Here is a 20,620-nt window from a genome sequence, read left to right as displayed (position 1 = left end):
ACTAGCAGAGCATGATCACTAACTAGTAGTCAGAAAACATAATGAAAGCTACTTAATTTCACAAGATATAGTCAAACTCAACCATAGTTTCAATTGGGAAATTATGAGCAACCTAGACAAAGCTAAATCTAAAATTAAAACTAGCTACAAAATTCTTAGAAGTTTGGCACTCAGACAAATCAGCCATCAATAGACACATAGAGATAAACCATATTTACACACTATTCAAAAGAGACAATTAAAAAGTTAAGAAAGAAACAAAACGACAAAAATAGATCTGCTAGAATAGGGGTTCCCAATTTCTGGCTGCAACCCAGTGCTACAGTCTTTTCAGAACTGAACTGCAGAAGTGGTGGGTGAGTGAGCACAAAGCTCTATTTGTGAAAACAGTGCATATGCATGTACAAAATAATCCATTCTCCCTATTCACACTGCTGCCGCTGCCTCCATCAGTCCACTGAACCAGAAAGGCTGGGGAATGCTGGACTACAGCAACCAAAATCCAGACAGCAGGGATTAACACCAAATAAACAAACAGAAAAGATTAATCAAGGAAACATCAAGGAGGAAATTACAGCCGCACTAACATTGGCAGGGCAAGTTACTGTTATATAAAAAGAGAGCAAACTCCAGAGAGAGTAGCACTGATAATGTTATCTAGTTGTGTAATGAAATGTCTACAAATAGCCAAGCTCAGAGAACACCAAGGACTCCACAATTTGGTTAGTGTATAAAAATGGGAATATTACCCTGCTTAGCTAAACCTTAAAATCAAAGAGGCAGTTTTGAACAAAATTGTAGCTTTATTAAGTGACATATAGATTTATTAAGCAATATGGATTCTGAATGAAGCAATTTGAATCAAATCAAGAGATTTTTTAATGTCGGAGGAATTATAAAAGTGCAATAATTTTTTAAGAAATCACACTTCATTTTCTGAAAAAGCCCATAGGAAACAGAGGAAGAAAGGACTGTAAGTGGATAAAAGCTACTTTATAATCACAGGGAAATAGATAATTGTCCCACGATCCTTCATTCTGTGCATTCTTTTTCCACCATAAATAAGGTTACATTAAAAAGGATGGTAAATGCCCCAAAGTAACTTAACGGCTTGTTGCAAATGGCTATAGAAAAACAATGACAAAGCTAAAGTAAACATTCTCAGAACGTTTGTTTAAATAATTGTATTTTTTTAAATAAATGGCCTTTAACTTTGTCCAAGAGCAAACATATACACACATCCACACGAGTAACATTTCTTACTAAAGAAGCTGAATGGAGAATTAATTAATCCTTCTTTTTACAATTTTGAAAGACATCTTTTTCATAGTTTTTTTTTTATCACCACACCTTAATAGAATTCTTCTCTACAAGAGGACCAAGATAAGCTTGCCAAAAATCATCCAATTTGGTTAATATGAGCAAAATTACAGTCACATTGCTACCTTAAACAACAACAGAATTTAAGCAATCTAAATCCCAAACTCGCTGCACTTCTTTTCTCTGAAAGCAGATAGTAATAATCCACTCAGAAATATTTATTATTCTTTCAAATTTCATCTTACTCAGTTGAAAAATAAATTAAATTGTTTAGGCACACTTGTGTTTTCCCCACCAATGGGAAACACAACTCTTCCTTTGCTTTGGGCAAGTTGAATATTGATTGCCACATGAGCAAAACAATTCTATTTGCATTTTATTTGAGGTGGGATTGGGTTAAATTATTTAGATGGATAGTTTTCTTGAGACAATCCAGCTTTACTGATAGAAGTACGCGGCTGTTATTCATTTCTGATTTCTGCTAGGATAGGAACCCAATGCATTTCTCTCCCCCAAAAATAGTCAGATTGGGCTTTGTATTTTTCAAAGATGCATGAGTGTATATATGTGTTTGAGGCACAGAGAAGAGAGGGTCATTATTCTTTATCTTTAATGTTGGATGCTGCCTGACTTTGATAACACCGGGGTTCACTAATGCATCTGGTTGACAGTTTTTACCCTGAGGCTGGAACATAGTCTTTTTTATTTATATGTATTTAGGTGACACGCAACTCCCACACAACTCATTCGTTGCTAGTCTTATGTTTCACATTCTTCCATTAGGACTGCATGATATATTGGCGGATTATGCGGCAGATCCCAGTAAGGTGGCTTTCTGCAGCTGACCAATGGTGATTTTGTCAGCGCCAATTGTTTTTAAGTGCTTTCCTAGGTCTTTAAGCACAGCACCCAGTGTGCCGAGTACCATTGGAACCTCCTGCACTGGTTTAGGCCAGAGTCTCTGCAGTTCGAGTTCCAAGTCCTGATATTTGCTGATTTTTTCAAATTGTTTCTCGCCAATTCTGCTGTCACCAGATATGTCAATGTTGACAATCCACACTTTTTTCTTCTCCACAATTGTGATATCCAGAGTACTGTGTTCCAAAACTTTATCAGTCTATATTCAGAAGTCCCACAGTAGTTTTGCATGCTCATTTTTGACCACATTCTCAGGCTTATGATCCCACCAGTTCTTTTCTACAGGCAGATGGTAGTTGTGACACAAATTCTAGTGGAACATCTGAGTGACTGTGTTGTTTGTAGTCAGTCTGAGTGATTGTCTTGCAACAGCTCAGTATGTGATTGATGGTTTCATCCACTTCTTTGCAGAGCCTGCATTTGGAGTCATCAACCCAAATGCAGACTCTGCATAGATTTTTCAATTCTGGCTTTGATTGCGTTCGTTCTGGTGGCTTGTTCTTGGACTGCAAGAGTCAGTCCTTCTATTTTTTCTTCAGTTTTCTGTTGGTCAACCATAACCAAATCTTTTCCTTACCTACTTTTCCTTGGATCTTTTCAAGGAACTGTCCATGCAGTGCTTTGTTACACCAGCTGTCAGCCCGAGTTTGCATCGCTGTTTTCCTGTACTGATTCTTGGTTTGCTGCATGAGCGTATATACGTATTTGAGGCACAGAGAAGAGAGGATTATTATTATTATTATTATTATTATTATTATTATTATTATTATTATTATTATTGCTGTTGTTATTGTTTTTGTTGTTGTTATTGTTATTATTGTTATTATTAATATTATAATTAATATTATTTTGCAACAACTTACCTAGTATTCACTTCTAGAGAACTTATATAAGCTCATCTTGTCTATTTAATTTAGCTTGGACTTCACAATGTCTCACAGTTAAACAGAACTGACTCTGCTTCTTTAGTTTTGCCTTTTGGAGTGGGGGTGCACTGGAAGATTTCGGTGTAGAGAGGCCCTGATTGGGAAGTGCATGGTTAGGTCTTTCTGCAAGCTTCTTCTGTTTCTTGTTTAGCAACCAAACTAATTAAGGGCTGGAATGCAAGGCATAGTCTGGGTGGTTAAGGCACAGATTTTTTTGACCATACCCTGGAGGGGAATGTAACAAGGAAAAAAAAAAGAAAGAAATGTAAGGCTCCCAAATACTTTGAACTCTCATCCTTCTGCATCTCTCCACAGCACTATCCTAGAATTGTCTGCAATATTAATTTTGCTCTATTGTATGGTTGGAACCTTTCACAGATAAACTCGTGTTTGACAGAATGTAGGCAAGGCAGCAGATTTGAAGGCATGTGGAGGAGGAACAAAAAGGAAGAATGTTAAGCAAATCCATGTGTCAGGAAAAACAAGATGGAGGCCCACAACAGAAGATTGTCTGTGGAAATGACTTCTTTTTATCTCATTCTGTTATGCTTATGGTTCAAAAGGTCTATCTGCCATCCTGACACTGCTTTTCACTGCACAGAAATTCTTTTATTTATACTGGAAATGAGCCAAATATCTTGGATAGAAATTAGCAAAAAAAAAAAAAAAGAAAGAAAATCCACTATCCTCAATCCTGCAACTATGCTGAGTGCCTATTTCCCATTAACTATGCTATTATCAAGCCAAGGAATTCTTTCATCTGGATTGAAAAATGATGCCATCATAACCGAATTGGGACAGCAAATATTACATGGCTGGAGGTATCAATTTATGAGCGGAAAAGGTTTCTTTAACTTAAACCAGGATGTAGAAAAGCAAACAAAAGACTAGTTATGCTTTAATTCCAAAACACAACCAAGGAACTACACACCAGTCTCTGTACTGAAATCCATGTAAATTATTTTATTTTGGGCAATCAGTGAATCTGGATTGTTTTATTACCACGAATGAAAGAAATCATAACATATTTGACAATCATAATTCTGTGTTGATATGCCCAACTCTATATTATTACCAGAGGTTTATTTGCATCTATAAGGACTCTTCTTACATTCTTTTGATTTGAGATGTGACTTCTCATACTAGAAGAATGTTTGCCTTGGATATTTCTCATTACAGTGTTCCCTACCCAAGTTCTGTGTAATTTGTCCTTGACTGTTACTCAGCAACTCTTTGAAGTTGCCATAAATCCCCCCCAAATGTACTTTTGACCCAGTTTTGAACTTCCCACATTACCGCCTCCATAGTCACGTGACTGCATTTGGGGTACTTGGCAACTGGCCAGTATTGATAACCATTTGCAGCACTTGGCAGTCATGTGACTGCCGTTTACAACAGTTTTGCTGGAAATCAATGGTTACTTCTGGTTTCAGGCAAAAGCTACCCCATGAAAAAGGTCATAAAATTAGGTCCAGTCACATTATGATTCATCTGATGATCATCATGACTTAGGAGTCTAATTGCCAGGATAAATTATGCAACTCCAGGATTACTTGTGTATAAATACAAATATTCATTTTTTTTAATAATTACCATCAAGTTGTAGAAATTAATTACGGGAAGGATTTGTATTGCTTTTGACCATTTGTTTTCAGTAAATGAGTCATTCTCATTCATCACATGCAGGCTATGCCCACCCCATCTCTGCAAAGAGAAAACATTATGATACATTACGTGATGGCAATGTGATGTGGTGAGTTTGACACCTGCGCTCTAGAGCCTTTCAAAAAATGTAAGGACAAATAAAGGCCCTTCTCCTGCATCATGACAATGTTTACAAGAAACAGTTCACTCTCAGGGAAGTCAAGGTAATAAAATTAGTGCGTTTGTCAAGGTATTCTAATGTAGAGAAGTGACTAGTCAGCATTTCAAAAGATCAACAAAATCCCCTTGTATGTGTAAAAAAAATGCAAAATGTAACCTTATGAGACAAAAGTATAAATTAAAACAATGAGAAATGAACACATTGTTCTATGCATGTGTTCAGAATCATGTTTAATCATTTAGAAATAAACATTCCACTGCTGATACCTGTTCCTATAGAATAGATCCAAGGATTGCTGTTAAATACATGTTTCTATTTAGCCATTGGTTTTCCCTACTCATTGGGTATAGAATTGTTATTCCATCCCGAAGATTGTAAACCAGCTGAACAATGATTACCTGAAGTTATTGTGCTGTTTGCTTTTTCCAAGGGAGCCCAAAAGCATTTCATGCCCTTTTACTGCAATTAACAGCTGATTAAAAATCTAGGTGCTAATCTGTTGTAAATGAATGAGTCAATCACCATGATTAATCAATTTTCTTTCGACTCTAATTTACCTTTTGCAATGGTCTAAGAGCTAACCTAGGGAACAGAAAAGGGCAGATATTTTCATGATTGGTTTTAGGTTTTTTTCTTTTCTTTTGCAGGCAGTTTAATGATATATGAATCACTGCCATCCAAATGAAATGTTAAATACAAATACTTGCCTTCCATTGCCTGCAAAAAACCTAAAACCAAAACCAATAATGATTTTTATTCAGTTAATTATTGTTTGTGTGTGTGCATGTGTGTGTGTACACACAGAGAGAGAGGGGGGAGAGAGAAGAATAGAATAGAATAGAATAGAATAGAATAGAATAGAATAGAATTCTTTATTGGCCAGGTGTGATTGGACACACAAGGAATTTGTCTTGGTGCAGATGCTCTCAGTGTACATAAAGGAAAAGAGTCAAGAATCATCAGGTACAACACTTAATAATAGTCAGAGGGTACAATAAGCAATCAAGTCATACTAGGAAACAGTCAATATAGATTGTAAGGATACAAGTGACAAAGTTACAGTCATACAGTCACATGAAAAGGAGTGCATGATAAGGATGCATGATAAGGAGTGATGAGAAGGTTAATAGTAATAGTAGCGTAGACTTTGTAAATTTTGGACAGTGTTGAGGGAATTATTTGTTTAGCAGAGTGATGGCATTTGGGAAAAAAACTGTTCTTGTGTCTAGTTGTTCTAGTGTGCAATGCTCTATAGCATCATTTTGAGGGAAGGAGTCAAAACAGTTTAGGGCCAGGATGTGAAGGGCCTGTAGATATTTTCATAGCCGTCTTTTTGACTCATGCAGTATACAGGTCCTTGATGGAAGGGAGGTTTGTAGTAATTGTTTCTTCTGCAGTTCTAATTAGCCTCTTCCTCCAGTCATGTTAGCTCAGGAATTTTGGGAGTTGAAGTCCACAAGTCTTAAACTTGACAAAGTTGAAGACCCTTGATATAGATAGATATAGATATGAATAACAAAATATTCCAAGATTTCATATCTACTTCTTAGAAAAGCCTATAAAAGCATGAGTGTATGACTTAAAAATTTAGTATCTGAGATGTATTTTTGAAAGTAAACTCTAAATTTCTAATAGCTCTTGCTCCAAACAATTACAGTAATATCCATGATTGGGGACACTTGTTTATTCTGGATTGTAAGAAGAGAGACAAGAAAATAATGGCTGCAATAATTTGTTTAACAACCACAAAAGGCTCACAAAATTAGTCATGATTCACTTAACCACCAACTTGCTTAGCAATGGAAATTCTGGTTCAGAGTCGAGGACTGCCTATAAGTGGTTTGCCATGGATCTTGGTCTTCTAAAATCAGTAAATACATCTGTGGACATCAAAACCTTGCCTACTCCTGTTCACTATATCTGGGTCTTCCACTTTTTGCACAATTGAAAACACATCTACTTGGGCACAGCACAAGGCAGGAAAAGGGCTACAAAAAGGCTGACAAGGTCAATATTTAAGGTCCTCTGTTTAGCTCTAGCTGCAGTTGCTGAAAGCCGGGTCCTAATACCATAATTCTCTTGCATCTGTATACTAAAGTTTGAGTCGTACATTTATCGGTGAAACGCGAAAAATTAGAATATCGTGTACAAGCTCATTGATTTCAGTAATGCAACTTAAAAGGTGAAACTAATATATGAGATAGACTCATTACATGCAAAGCAAGATAGTTCAAGCCATGATGTGTCATAATTGAGATGATTATGGCTTACAGCTCATGAAAACCTCAAATCCACAATATCAGAAAATTAGAATATTGTGAAAAGGTTCAATATTCTAAGCTCAAAGTGTCCCACTCTAATCAGCTAATTAAGCCATAGCACCACTCTAATCAGCTAATTAAGTCATAACACCTGCAAAGGGTTCCTGAACCTTTAAATGGTCTCTCAGTCTTGTTCAGTAGGAAGCACAATCATGGGAAAGACTGCTGACCTGACAGTTGTGCAGAAAATCATCATTGACACCCTCCATAAGGAGGGAAAGCCTCAAAAGGTAATTGCAAAAGAAGTTGGATGTTTCCAAAGTGCTGTATCCAAGCACATCAATTGAAAGTTATGTGGAAGGGAAAAGTGTGGAAGAAAAAGGTGCATGAGCAGCAGGGATGACCGCAGCCTGGAGAGGATTGTCAGGAAAAGGCCATTCAAAAGTGTTGGGGACTTTCACAAGGAGTGGACTGAGGCTGGAGTCAGTGCATCAAGAGCCACCACACACAGATGGATCCTGGACACGGGCTTCAAATGTTGTATTCCTCTTGTCAAGCCACTCCTGAACAACAAACAATGTCAGAAAAGTCTTACCTGGGCTAAAGAAAAACAGAACTGGTCTGTTGCTCAGTGGTCCAAAGTCCTCTTTTCTGATGAGAGCAACTTTTGCATCTCATTTGGAAACCAAGGACACAGAGTCTGGAGGAAGAATGGAGAGGCACACACTGCAAGATGCTTGAAGTCCAGTATGAAGTTTCCACAGTCTATGTTGATTTGAGGAGCCATGTCATCTGCTGGTGTTGGTCCACTGTGCTTCATTAAGTCTAGGGGCAATGCAGCCATCTACCAGGAGATTTTGGAGCACTTCATGCTTCCTTCTGCAGACGAGCTTTATGGGGATGCTGATTTCATTTTCCAGCAGGACTTGGCACCTGCCCACACTTCCAAAAGCACCAAAACCTGATTCAATGACCATGGGATTACTGTGCTTGATTGGCCAGCAAACTCACCTGACTTGAACCTCATAGAGAACCTATGGGGCATTGCCAAGAGAAAGATGAGAGACATGAGACCGAACAATGAAGTAGAGCTGAAGGCCGCGATTGAAGCATCCTGGTCTTCCATAAGACCTCAGCAGTGCCACAGGCTAATAGCTTCCATGCCACACTGCATTGAGGCAGTAATTGATGCAAAAGGGCCCCAAACCAAGTACTGAGTACATATGCATGCTTATACTTTTCAGAGGTCTGATGTTGTTCTATGTACAATCCTTGTTTTATTGATTGCATGTGATATTCTAATTTTCTGAGATTGTGGATTTGAGGTTTTCATGAGCTGTAAGCCATAATCATCACAATTATGACAAATCACGGCTTGAACTATCTTGCTTTGCATGTAATGAGTCTATCTCATATATTAGGTTCACCTTTTAACTTGCGTTACTGAAATAAATGAACTTTTGCATGATATTCTAATTCTTTGAGTTTTACCTGTATAGATGAAGCTTCTTAGCATATCTTGAGTATATCCATATTTCTGCTTCAGTTACATTGAAATTATGTCAGAGATACTTTTTTCCAGAAGGATAGCCAGCTTGCAGCAAAAATAGGAAAAGGCAACGTCTTTTGTCCTTTATCAATAATTCAGCTTATTATGTTTCATTATCAATTATAACTTGCTTCTCAATCTTTGTACTTTAGATAAGCCATCAGTGTCCATTTGGCATTCCAGTATCACACCATCAATATGAATGCATCAGTTAGTTCATCCTTGTATCAATGACATTAAATTAGTCTGGTATTATTAGAAAAGGTATAGGTACAACTATTCAAAGATACCAGTTCTAAGGAGGCCTAAAGAAAAGAGAAATGCAAGCTTCTAATGAATGGCTGTATTTGGTTAAAATATCTTGGCCTAAGAAAAATAACAAGAAAAATATGTTTTCATTTCATAACCCTATTTTTTTTCCTTTTGAACATTAGAGTATTTTATATAACTTCAGAACAGAAGGAAGGCATTTTTTATATGTTCCTACAGTCTCCTTTGCCCAGGATCCAAGTCAGGGGAGGAATATATTCCATAGACATATTTTCTTCATGTGTTTTGAAAAGTTATTTCCAGAACCCCCAAAATATTGTTAAAATTCCCATACGTTTGTCATTAGTTTTCTAATTAATCACAAAAATGGCGGGGGGGACACCTATTTTCCAAAGCACCAAAGGCAAGACAAGAAACAATAGATGGAAACTAATCAAAGAGAGAAGCAACCTTGAACTACAGAGAAATGTCCTAAGAGTGAAACAATAAATGAGTACAACAGCTTGCCTTCAGAATTTGTGTGCACTCTATTACTGGAAACATTTAAAAAATAAAATGATCTACCACTGATTTTAATTTAAATTTGTTTTAAACATTTGGAGAAATGGATTTTAAAAGTAACATTCAACTGAACTCAGTTGGTGCTGACTTCATGGAAATATATGTGCCAATTTCTTCCCAGTAGTATGGATGTGGCTTGCCTTTACCTTGTGGAGTTTCTTCAATCTCTTAATCTAGTCTAAAACCCTGACATCTTCACGCCATTTCTTTCTTGCTAATTTCTCATACTTAGATTTTCCCATGCTGACATATAACTAAGTATTTTAAAGTAGTCCTTGAGTTATGACTATTCTTTTGGCAACCATGCAAAATTATGATGGCTCTGAAAAAAGTACTTATGGTCAATCCTCACTCTTATGACTGTTGCATTATCCTTGTGGTCATGTGGTCACAATTCAGGTGCATGGCAAGTGGCATTGTGTTTTGTGACCACTGCAGCATCCTAGGGCCATTTCCCATCTTCCCAATTGGCTTCCAACAAGCAAAGTCAATGGTAAAGTCAGAAAGGAAAATTGCAAATCGTAATCATGTGATCATCACGTAACAATTGCACTGCTTAATTACATTTTCTGGGCCAAATTGTGGCCATAAATCAAGGACTCACTTATGTAATCAGAGATGCATTGACTTACAAGCCAATTAGTCATTTCACAAAGACAAAGTTCTCAAGGTAGCTAAGTTTGAATCTATTAAGCCTAGCTATTTATTAAAGGGAGTTATGAATGATCCTTTGCCTTCAAGCACAACCCATCAACTTCTCTTTTATATGCATGCAAAAAAATATCAAACCAACAAGCCTCTAATCAACTATTTATTTCTTTATTTTCAAAAATGCCACACTAATCAGCAGTTTGGGAAAATCATTTTAGTAACTTGACTTCAATATCAGGTGATGACATGTTGACATTCAGTCACAATCTTCTTTTAGCATCATGGCTGGAAAAATAAGATATCCATTTTCAGAATCTTCCTTTGAATTCTACAACTGCAAATGGAGTTGGGCAGGGCAACATATCTCACTTTAGACTCTCCTTGGGAAATATGACTTCTTTCAGTTTTTATAAAACAATATGAAACCCATGGACAAGAGACATCTATAAGGATTCTGTAGGATATCCCTGCTTTCATTTCTGCATGTGTGATGGCACAATGTTTTCAGAAAAGAGGTGGGATTTGGGTGTAGTTATCTGGGTCTGCTCCCATTGCCCTGCCTGCAGTTGGTATTGTTGTAGTAAAAAGTCTATATCCACAGAAAAAAGTCTTGACAAATACCAGTATGGGAACTGGACCCAGCTGCCTGAGGGCTACAAGAGCATTGCTTGACAAGTCCAGTGGAGGCAAAATAAAGAGATCATTTCTTTCTGAAATGACCTTGAAAGTTTAGACAATTGTTTTTCAACAGGGCAGCTTTAAGATGTGTGGAATTGCTAGCTGGGGAATTTTGGGAGCTGAAGTCCACACATCTTAAAGTTGCCAAGGTTGGAAAACACTGGTTTTAACTGCAAAATCCTAACTGCCCTGAGAAATAATGTGATATTAACCTAAGACAAAAGCCAATACAATGTCATCATATTTTCTAATTGCTCATTTTATAAATGGCACATCAACTTGCAGCTGTCCCAACTTTTCAGATTTCCAGGAAATTAAATGGGTCATTTAGATTTCAGAAGCAAAGGTGTAAAGAGAGGGTTTTTTTTTTTTAATTTATATTATTTATTCATTTTTATTTTTTTATTTTTATTTATATATTTTTTGTTTTTAAGTTTTTATTGGTTTTTAAAAATAAACATAAATAAACAAAACATAAAAACATCAAGCCATCTTCCATATGTATACATACAGTGTGCCGATTGGTTTACAAATTGTTTTGTGCTTCCATTTCATAGTCTTCAATTACAATTACATTGCATATAATCTCATATTTTCAATCAAAAATTAAATACCTTAGTATCATTATTAATCAATCATTTGACTATACTTTTATTCATTCATGTTTTACAAGATAATCATAATTTATTTAGTTTGTTTTATAACTGTTCATATTATCATCCCAAATCTATCCTAAAATCATTTTGTAGATATAATAAGAAAGAAGTACATCTTTATATATTTATTATTTTCTAAAAGTCTACATATTTTATTACTGTATTTTATTGTCTAACCATTGATAGAATAGATCCCAAATTTTATAAAATTGTTTATCCTCTTGTCCTCTAATTTCAAATGTCAATCTACTCATTTCAGCATGTTCCAATATTTTCTTAATGATTTCCTCCTGTGATGGTGTTTTCTCATTTTCTTATTCAGAGGTTGATTACTGATTACCCACATTCTGGGCATTTTTCTTATTGTAAAGAGCACTATTTGTGCTGCAATGGGCCATTAAGCAGATAGAAGTGAAAACAAACAAGAGCTCCTCATACAAAGTAATCACAGGAGGGCAAAGAATGCAACAAAAATATGTTCCACTTTGTCCTAGAAAATACTGGTACTGCTCTACAGGGCTTTATTCTATCTAGTATTTAAGATATTTCTGTTCATTATGAACAAGTACTTGAAAGGTTTCCTGATTTGTTTTTTCTTCCAGGCATTAATCTCAGTGAAACTAACCAGTACAACAGGGAAAGTTAAAGGAACAGTGAGATCATTAGCATGAAGAACAGAAAATACATACACTCCCAAGTGATTTCTGCAAAACTTCTCAAAGATCAGCTCATTTGACACTGTGGCCCAATGGTGATACTTCACTTTGGCATTGAATTATAAACTTCCCATTCAGTGGCTAGAATTTTTGGTTAAAGAGCTTCAAATTGAGTTTGGTGAGTTGAAACAAACAATATAAAAGAATGATTGAATAAGCAGAACTCCAGTGATATTTCCATTTAATTGGTGGATAGAGAAAGTGCAATCCACTATCATTTCAGGTAAAAAATAGTGTCTTGTTGATGAATCACAGCAGCTCTTTGGTAATGAGGATCATATTGTCAGTGCAATATGAAGCACCTTGTTGAGACTTCGTAAATAGTAACAGGAACAGTGGTGGGATCCTACCTTAGTCGCTACCATTTCGATGGGTGATCGCAGGTGCGTGCACATGTGCATGCACCCCTAACGCATTCATCCCTAACAAGCCAATCAGCTGAGAGGATGAAGAAATGAAAAGCTAGGAGCGACCTTCTACCCTCCCAGGCACTTTTCAGTCAGACTTGTTTTCCTCCTCTCAGCTGATAGGAGGCTTTTTTTTTTTAATTACCAGTTCGGCCAAACCAGTAGCATACCACCACTGAACAGGAATATCTTCTTTAGACACAACAATATGCTGTAATAGTAAGTGTTAAGTTTGGGTAATGAGAGGCTGAACCAGAGCATTAGTGCAACAAATACTTTATTATAACAATAAAGGACTGACCGTGCTTGCCAAGCCTGGAACTGGCTCGCAGCGATCAGCGACTGGTTGGACCCGCAGCCTGCTTTTATAGCTGGCTGCTGGGAAGAACTAACCAATGAGCGAGGCAAAACGCCCCGCAATGTGAATGGACCTGAGTGGAAACTCCTAGAGTTCCAAGGACATAACACCCTTCCCCCAGATGCGAACACGCATAGTCTTTGAGGTAGGCAGGAGGTTTATGCTGGCGCCCAGAACGGCGCAGCTCTGGTGGGTTGTCTGTCAGTTCAGAGTCTGTAGGGGAAGGCAGGATCGGTGGGAGTCACTAACACGCCCCTCGGATTGGGTTGGCTCGGGACTCGTAGGGCTGGTCACTGGGGACGTGCTCCCATTGACTGGTTCGGACTGGTCAGCCTTCTGGGCGTCGCTGTCCGTGTTCGGATTCCCTGGATCGGCCGCTGGTGTAAGCAGGTCACCGGAACTGGTGCTGATGTGGGGTTGATGCTGTGGCCTCGCCCGGTTTGTACTTCAGAGTCACTGCTGACGAGGGTGCTGTGATGCCTTCGCAGCTGGTCCAGGTGCCTTCTCCATACTCGGCCGTCCTCCAGTCTGACCCGATATGACCTGGGTCCGGTGATGGCCACGATCTCGCCCGGGATCCACAGAGGGTCTCCAGCGAAGTTCCTCGCGAATCACGGGTTCCTGTAAGATAAAATGCCTAACCCCCAATGTGGAAGCGAGGGAGAGTCAGGGCAGTAATGTGGGTGAAGTCTGTCCAATACAGTCCTCAGGCGTCTGCCCATTAGGAGCTCAGCTGGGGACTTGTTAGTGACTGAGCACGGAGTTGAGTGCTGGCTCATCAGGAAACGCGAGAGTTTGTGGTGTCATCCTTGGTGAACCTAGCTAGGGCTTCTTTAGTGGTCCTAACGGCTCTTTCAGCCAATCCGTTACTGGCAGGATGAAATGGGGCCATGAAGATGTGGCGGATGCCCAGGTTGGCAGCGAAATGGCTGAACTCGGCTGATGCGAACTGTGGGCCATTGTCGGAAACAATGGAGTCAGGCAGCCCGTGTGTTACAAACAGGCGAGTTAATACCTTGGTAATCACTAGCGTGGTGTTCGTGGATAGTTGTGCCACGTCAATCCATTTAGAGTAGGAGTCCACGACCACTAGGAACATTTTCCCGTGCAATGGGCCGGCTAGGTCGATGTGAATTCTGGACCACGGAGCGCTGGCGCTTTCCCACTTAGTAGGGGTGGCAATAGGAGGAGCTGGACGGGATTCCTGGCAGGGATTGCAGGAGCTTACCCATCTGATGATGTCCTCGTCAAGGCCCAGCCACCATACGTAGCTGCGTGCTAGTGCCTTCATTCTGACGATGCCAGGGTGCCCCTCGTGCAACGCCTTCAGAACTTGGGTACGCAGTGAGGTCGGGATGACCACTCGAGTGCCCCACAGCAGACAGCCCTGCAAACTGGATAATTCCTGCAGGCGGGTCTTGAAAGGTGTAAATTTGTTTTCAACATCACCGCCCAGCCACCCCCTCCTCACCCAGTCCAGTACCTGGGCGATCGTTGTGTCAGTCTTGGATTTGGCCGCAATGTCAAGGGCAGTGATGGGGAGGTCCAATTGCGTGACCTCAAAGATGGCGTGGACTGGAGCCGGGTCTTCAGCTGGAGCCGGCAAGGGGCAGCGGCTGAGAGCGTCTGCGTGGGACAATGTTTTACCTGGGCGGTGTATGAGTCTATACGAGTATGCCGCTAGGAAAAGGGTCCATCTTGTCATTCTAGGAGAGAGGACTTGAGGGGTCTGTTTGTCCCCAGCTAGTAGACCCAGGAGAGGCTTATGATCCGTGACCAGCTCGAAAAAGTGGCCAAAAAGAAATTCGTGAAGTTTCTTCACTGCTGCAACAGCTGCTAGAGCTTCCTTATCTATCTGGCTGTAATTGCGCTCCGTTGCAGAGAGCGTCCTGGAGAAAAAAGCGATGGGAGCCTCGGAGCCATTGGGAAGCCTGTGGCTTAATACTGCCCCAATTCCAAAAGGGGATGCGTCTGCTGCTAGCACTAATGGAAGGTTGGGGTCGAACTGAATAAGGACCGCCTCTGACGTGAGTAGTGATTTAACGGCGCGAAAAGCGGAGTCTTCCTTTTGACCCCAGTGCCAAGGCAACTTTTTATCCAACAGTCTGTGCAGGGGTTCTGCCACTGATGCTTTATGGGGCAGGAAGGACGCGTAAAAGTTCAATAGCCCCAAGAAGGCCTGCAGCTCAGTTTTGGAGGTTGGAGTGGGTGCCTCGTGAATTGCCTTAACCTTGGACTCCAGGGGTGAATGCCTGAGGCGTCAATTTTATAACCCAGAAAGTCCACCTGTCTAGTGGCAATGGCACATTTTTCTTTTTTAATTTGAGGCCATGCTGTCTGAACCTCTCTAACACTGCTCGAACTCTCTGGAAGAGTTGGGGTCTGTCCCTGGCCGAGACTAAGATGTCGTCGAAGTAGGGTACTACACCAGGGAGGCCCTGCAAAATCCGCTCCATGAGGGATTGAAAAATGCCTGGGCAACACTTCGCCAAATTGGAGACGCTTGCACCGAAAGCACCCCTGTGAGTGACAATGGTCTGGAGTTCGCTGTTTGGTTGTCAACAGGGAACTGTTGATACGCTTGAGACATGTCCAATTTGGCAAAAATGTTGCCGGGTTCAAAAGTGTGTAATAAATGCTGAATGACGGGCACTGGGTAGCGCTAACTTGTAAAACTTATTAATTGTGGTCTTGTAGTCCGAGCAAATTCTCAGGCTACCGTCTTTTTGAGGGTGTGACAATGGGCGTCTCCCATTTGGCGAAATCTGTTGGCTCAATGACCCCTTGTTTTAATAATTTATCCAATTCTGCATCTAGTTTTGGCCGAATAGCGAATGGGACTCTCACGCGGTTTTAGCCTGATTGGGACTGCCTGGGGGGTCGACTGAGAATGAGATAGGGGTACCGTTATAACACCCCAGCTCATCGCTGAATACATCTGAGTAATCAGCGAATAAGGAGTCAGTGTCAGAGGTTGAGACAGCATGGACTCCTGTTAGCCCTAGGCCGAGATGGGGAAACCAATCGAGCCCCAAGAGTGTGGGGAGATTGCCGTTAACTACCACTAGAGGTAGGTGACCTTTGAAAGCTTTAAAGTTGACAAGGAACTTGCCTCTGCCAATTACAGGAATGACCTTCCCTGGTAGTCCTTCAGGCTAAACTGGCACTTCTGGAGCCGGCTTGTTGATAGACTGGGCTGTAGCCTCTTGAGGGTGCTCCACGAGATAATTGAGAGCGCTGACCCTGTGTCAACCTCCATGCGACACGGTTTACCTTCTAACAAAACGGAGAGAGAGATTTTACTAATGGTATGGCAAGTGTGTTTGGCATGGTGGTGAGTGCGACAGTTCAATACTTGCCTCTGAGGTCCAGAATGTGAGAAGGGGGTGCCTTTGTGCCGAGTTTTGAGAGGCTTGACAGACTCTCGCGATGTGCCCCTTTTGTGGCAGATGTTGCAGGTGGCTCCTTTGAATTTGCAGGCGGCCCTCGGATGAGATCCACCACAGGACAGGCACAGGGTGATGTGCTTGGGTGGACTGCTGTTCTCTTGCTTGGCTCCTACCTGCGGATGCCTGGCGTTGGTGAGGCAGTGGATGTCGGTTTCATCAATAGGGGCTTCCTCTACTACCACCTCCTCGGAGTGGACTGGAACTGTCGTTAGCTTGGAAGTTGGACCATGGATTTCGGTGGCTGAGTGTGCTGCCAGTTCTGCTGCCAGGGCCTCCTCGGCGGCTTGTGCGAGGTTGAGGTCCTTCTTAGCGAGTAGGCGCCTTTGGAGGTGGAGATCCTTGACCCCTGCAGACTAGTTGATCTAGGAGCATGTCCTCCAGGTAGGTTCCAAACCCACAATGGAGTGCTGCGGTCCTGAGGGCGGCCATGTACTGGTTGATGGTCTCTTTGTCTGATTGCTTCCTCATGTGGAAGGTGAATCGCCTGGCAATCTGTGAAGGTCTGGGAGAATAGTGGTTAGTAAGGATTTCTAACAGTTCAGACCATGGAACGTTTTTTAACTCACGTGGAGCCACGAGTGCTGTGGCAGTGTCAAAGATGATGGCTCCACAGTAGATCAGGAAATATGATTTTTTCCGGTGCTCCCCTGCATCAGCCAGCCCAATTGCGTCGATGTAATGGTTAAAGCGGTTCTTGTATGACTCCCACTTCTCCTCATCCGGTTTGAACGCTGGGAAGACTGGATTGGAATTCATAGTGAGGAAATCGGTTGTACAATCTGTGGAAAAAATCTCTCTGGGGCAGCAGCAGAGGGTTTCTAGTGCCTGTGGCAGGCAAGTGATTTCAGCTCTGGAGAGGCTTTTTCACAATCCTCTCTTTCTCTCTGGGCTAGACACGAGGTTAGGCTGCCAGCCGTTGGCAGCGTTTTGAAATTCGCGCCTGCGTGGGCATCAGTGACTTGCCTTACAGCACCGCGCTGTACTTTTAGGTTTGAAATTCAAATGACAGCCATTTGAATTTCGCGCCCTAAAAGAAACGAGCGGCTGCGGCTCGCAGCACTTCACTTTTCCTGTAGCTAGGCTAACAAGCGGCTACAGACGCTTCTCACTTTCGTTGCTGGCTGACCGCTTTCTCTGGCTGCAGATCAGCGTTCGCTTCTCGTTGCTTGCTGACCGCTTTCTCTGGCGGCGGATCAGCGTCGCTCTGTTGCTTGCTGACCGCTCTCTCTGGCTGCGGATCAGCGTTGCTCTTTATCGCCGCCGATCGCTCTCTCTGGCTGCGGATCGGCGGCTAGTGACTCAGCGGTTGCATTGTGCTTCTGGTAGCCATCCCACCTTCGTCGCCAGTGTTAAGTTTGGGTAATGAGAGGCTGAACCAGAGCATTAGTGCAACAAATACTTTATTATAACAATAAAGGACTGACCGTGCTTGCCAAGCCTGGAACTGGCTCGCAGCTATCAGCGACTGGTTGGACCCCGCAGCCTGCTTTTATAGCTGGCTGCTGGGGGAGAACCAACCAATGAGCGAGGGGCAAAAACGCCCCCGCAATGTGAACGGACCTGAGTGGGAACTCCTAGAGTTCCAAGGACATAACAGTAAGCAAATAAGTCTGTACAGTTGAATCAATATATCTCAAAAGCAACCAAGAGAGACCGCACCAAGGGTTTCTTATTAGAGAAACCCCTGGTGCACTCTCTCTTGGTTGCTTTTGCACAAGACTTTTTATTCCAACTAAAAGGATATCCATGCAACTTCATTAAAAAAGTGCCTGACCACTCAACTCAACCTAGCACAATCAATGCAAGCTGTAAAAAGGGTAGCACTGTCCTGTCAAAAACATTTCAGAAACCATCAACTATTATAACCAAATGGAATCAACATTTTCAGACAAATGAACTAAAGCCCCCCAAAACGTCTGAAGTAAACTGAAAGACCCAGCAGCCCCAGAAGGAAAAAAAAAACAGGAGTCATATACATTCTACAAGTTACTGTGTAATAACAGTAACAGCCACCCTATAGGACAAATAGGCAGATTAGCAGAATGTATCTACAAACATCAACCTGCAGTCAGAAGAAATGATGAAAACTCTTTAATTTCACAATATATGGAAAGACCTAACCCAGTTTCAACTGGGAAACTGCAACCATTCTAGACCGAGCCAAGTCCAAAGTCCTGGAAGCCTGGCATTCTGACAAAATGTCCAGCAATAGACAGAGGCATAGACAACATCTACCTAGTGTACAAAAGAAACAATGAACAAGCCAAAAAGGGAACAAAAATATCAAAAATAGCTCCCCACCAGTAATCAACACCCAGATGAACACAGAATAACATCAAAATTAACACCAAACTAACAATCCTATTCAACTCTTGGATTATCTTTCATCAGAAGAAAAACAAACTTTACCCAAGTATATCACTGGATTGCCCCCCCTCTTCAATGTGTGTGCCAACATGCATGTTTCTACACAGAATGTTAAAATAATAAAATAAAGTAGTGATATCCATTTAGAGGTTGTCATGGACCACAAATAGCTTTCTGTTCCTTAATGATTATGGTAACCCTACAGAGCAAAAAACACTATCTTTATGCCTTTACCAGCTCTTTATTGAAAAGAATAGGAAGGATGAAAATGCATTTTCAAAACTTGCATGACAATAAAAACACACCTATTTTTACTGAGAACATGAAGACAGTTTTGAGGAAAAAATGATAGAAATGTTAGAAGCCAAGGAGTGCCCTGTAAGCCATGCCAAGAACATCAGTAGAATATCTCAAGTGTATAAACTTGATGCGGACATCAAGTTCTATTGCCAGTTCATTGCCCTCACCTTTTTCACATTTTAAAGTTCGAACTACAACATTTTTAAAGTGTTGATTTTTATGCAACAGGAATGCAACTTACATTTTTAAAAATAAACAATCAACTTGACCTGAATTACTCTCTCCTGCTTTTCAGGCTTTTAAAAAGAATTTTGAAATTCTTCTGACATGAAAAGCATTCATGAAAACTATAGCTTTCTTTTTCTAGTAAGCCCCAAACCTGACATTATTACAAAGCATGGTAAATGGAAACTATAATTAAGAAATGCCAACTATCAATATGAAAGACATACTTTACCTATTCTCAGAGAAATATATAAATATAAAAACATCTGCTTGCATAGCTTTTGGAGTTATTGGTAATATGCTCTGACAAATCTCTTTGAAAAGCAATATGGAAAGTTTAATACCATAATTATACATAAAAAATGATATTGCTGATACTGCTGTTTTTGAAACTAGTTGAAATTAAAGCAATTTTAAGAAATAGTAAATAATGAAATGACTGCAATTTTCTAAGATCAATGATATAACACATAATGTTTGTACTAAATAGAGAAGTCATATTTCTTGCTTATCTTCTCTCAGAGACTTCCCATCTAATTAGCAAACTAGATGATTATTAGAATTTACATCCTTCTGCTCTACAATTTCCTTAATTGATCTGCAATATCAGATCTATACCAGGATTTTGGCACTGGCTTCCACTTCCATGAAGAAAAGTTGAAGTAGATAAGCCATGGTATCACCTCAAAGCCTTATACCTTTTGTGTGTGTCAGCATCACATTTACATTCAAACCAGAGGTGGTATTCAGCAGGTTCTGACCAGTTCTGGAGAACCGTTAGTGGACATTTTGAGTAGTTCAGAGAACTGGCATATATACCTCTGCTAGGCCTCGCCCCATCTATTCTCTGCCTCCTGAGTACCAGCTGATCGGCTGGGTCTTCTTTTGTTGACCTGCAGAGGAGAATGGAGCTGGAAAGCAGGTTAGTGTGGTGGGGAGGGAATGGAGATTTTGCAGTAACCTTCCCCCAGGAGTGAGGAGGGAATGGATTTTGCAGTAACCTTTCCCCAGGTGTGGGGAGGGAATGAGGATTTTACAGCATCCTTCCCCTGCCATGCCCACCAAGCCAAGCCATGCCACCAAGCCACACCCACAGAACTGGTAATAATTTTTTTTGAATGCCACCACTGATTCAAACATCTGAATTCTAATCAGAATTGACTAACTATCATCCTGTGTTAAA

The 20,620-nt window shown here is 40.7% G+C and overlaps 1 pseudogene; it reads right to left on the bottom strand.

Annotated features, from left to right (window-relative positions):
* Positions 1 to 2,125: 2,125 nt before the first annotated feature.
* On the bottom strand, positions 2,126 to 2,927 carry LOC148123910 (uncharacterized; annotated as a pseudogene).
* Between the last annotated feature and the right edge of the window lie 17,693 nt (positions 2,928 to 20,620).

The sequence above is a fragment of the Pseudonaja textilis genome, chromosome Z (genome assembly GCF_049901715.1).
Source record: "Pseudonaja textilis isolate UNSWEBS1 chromosome Z, rPseTex1.2, whole genome shotgun sequence".
Classification (NCBI taxonomy): domain Eukaryota; kingdom Metazoa; phylum Chordata; class Lepidosauria; order Squamata; family Elapidae; genus Pseudonaja; species Pseudonaja textilis.
This window is presented reverse-complemented; position numbering and strand designations above follow the sequence as displayed.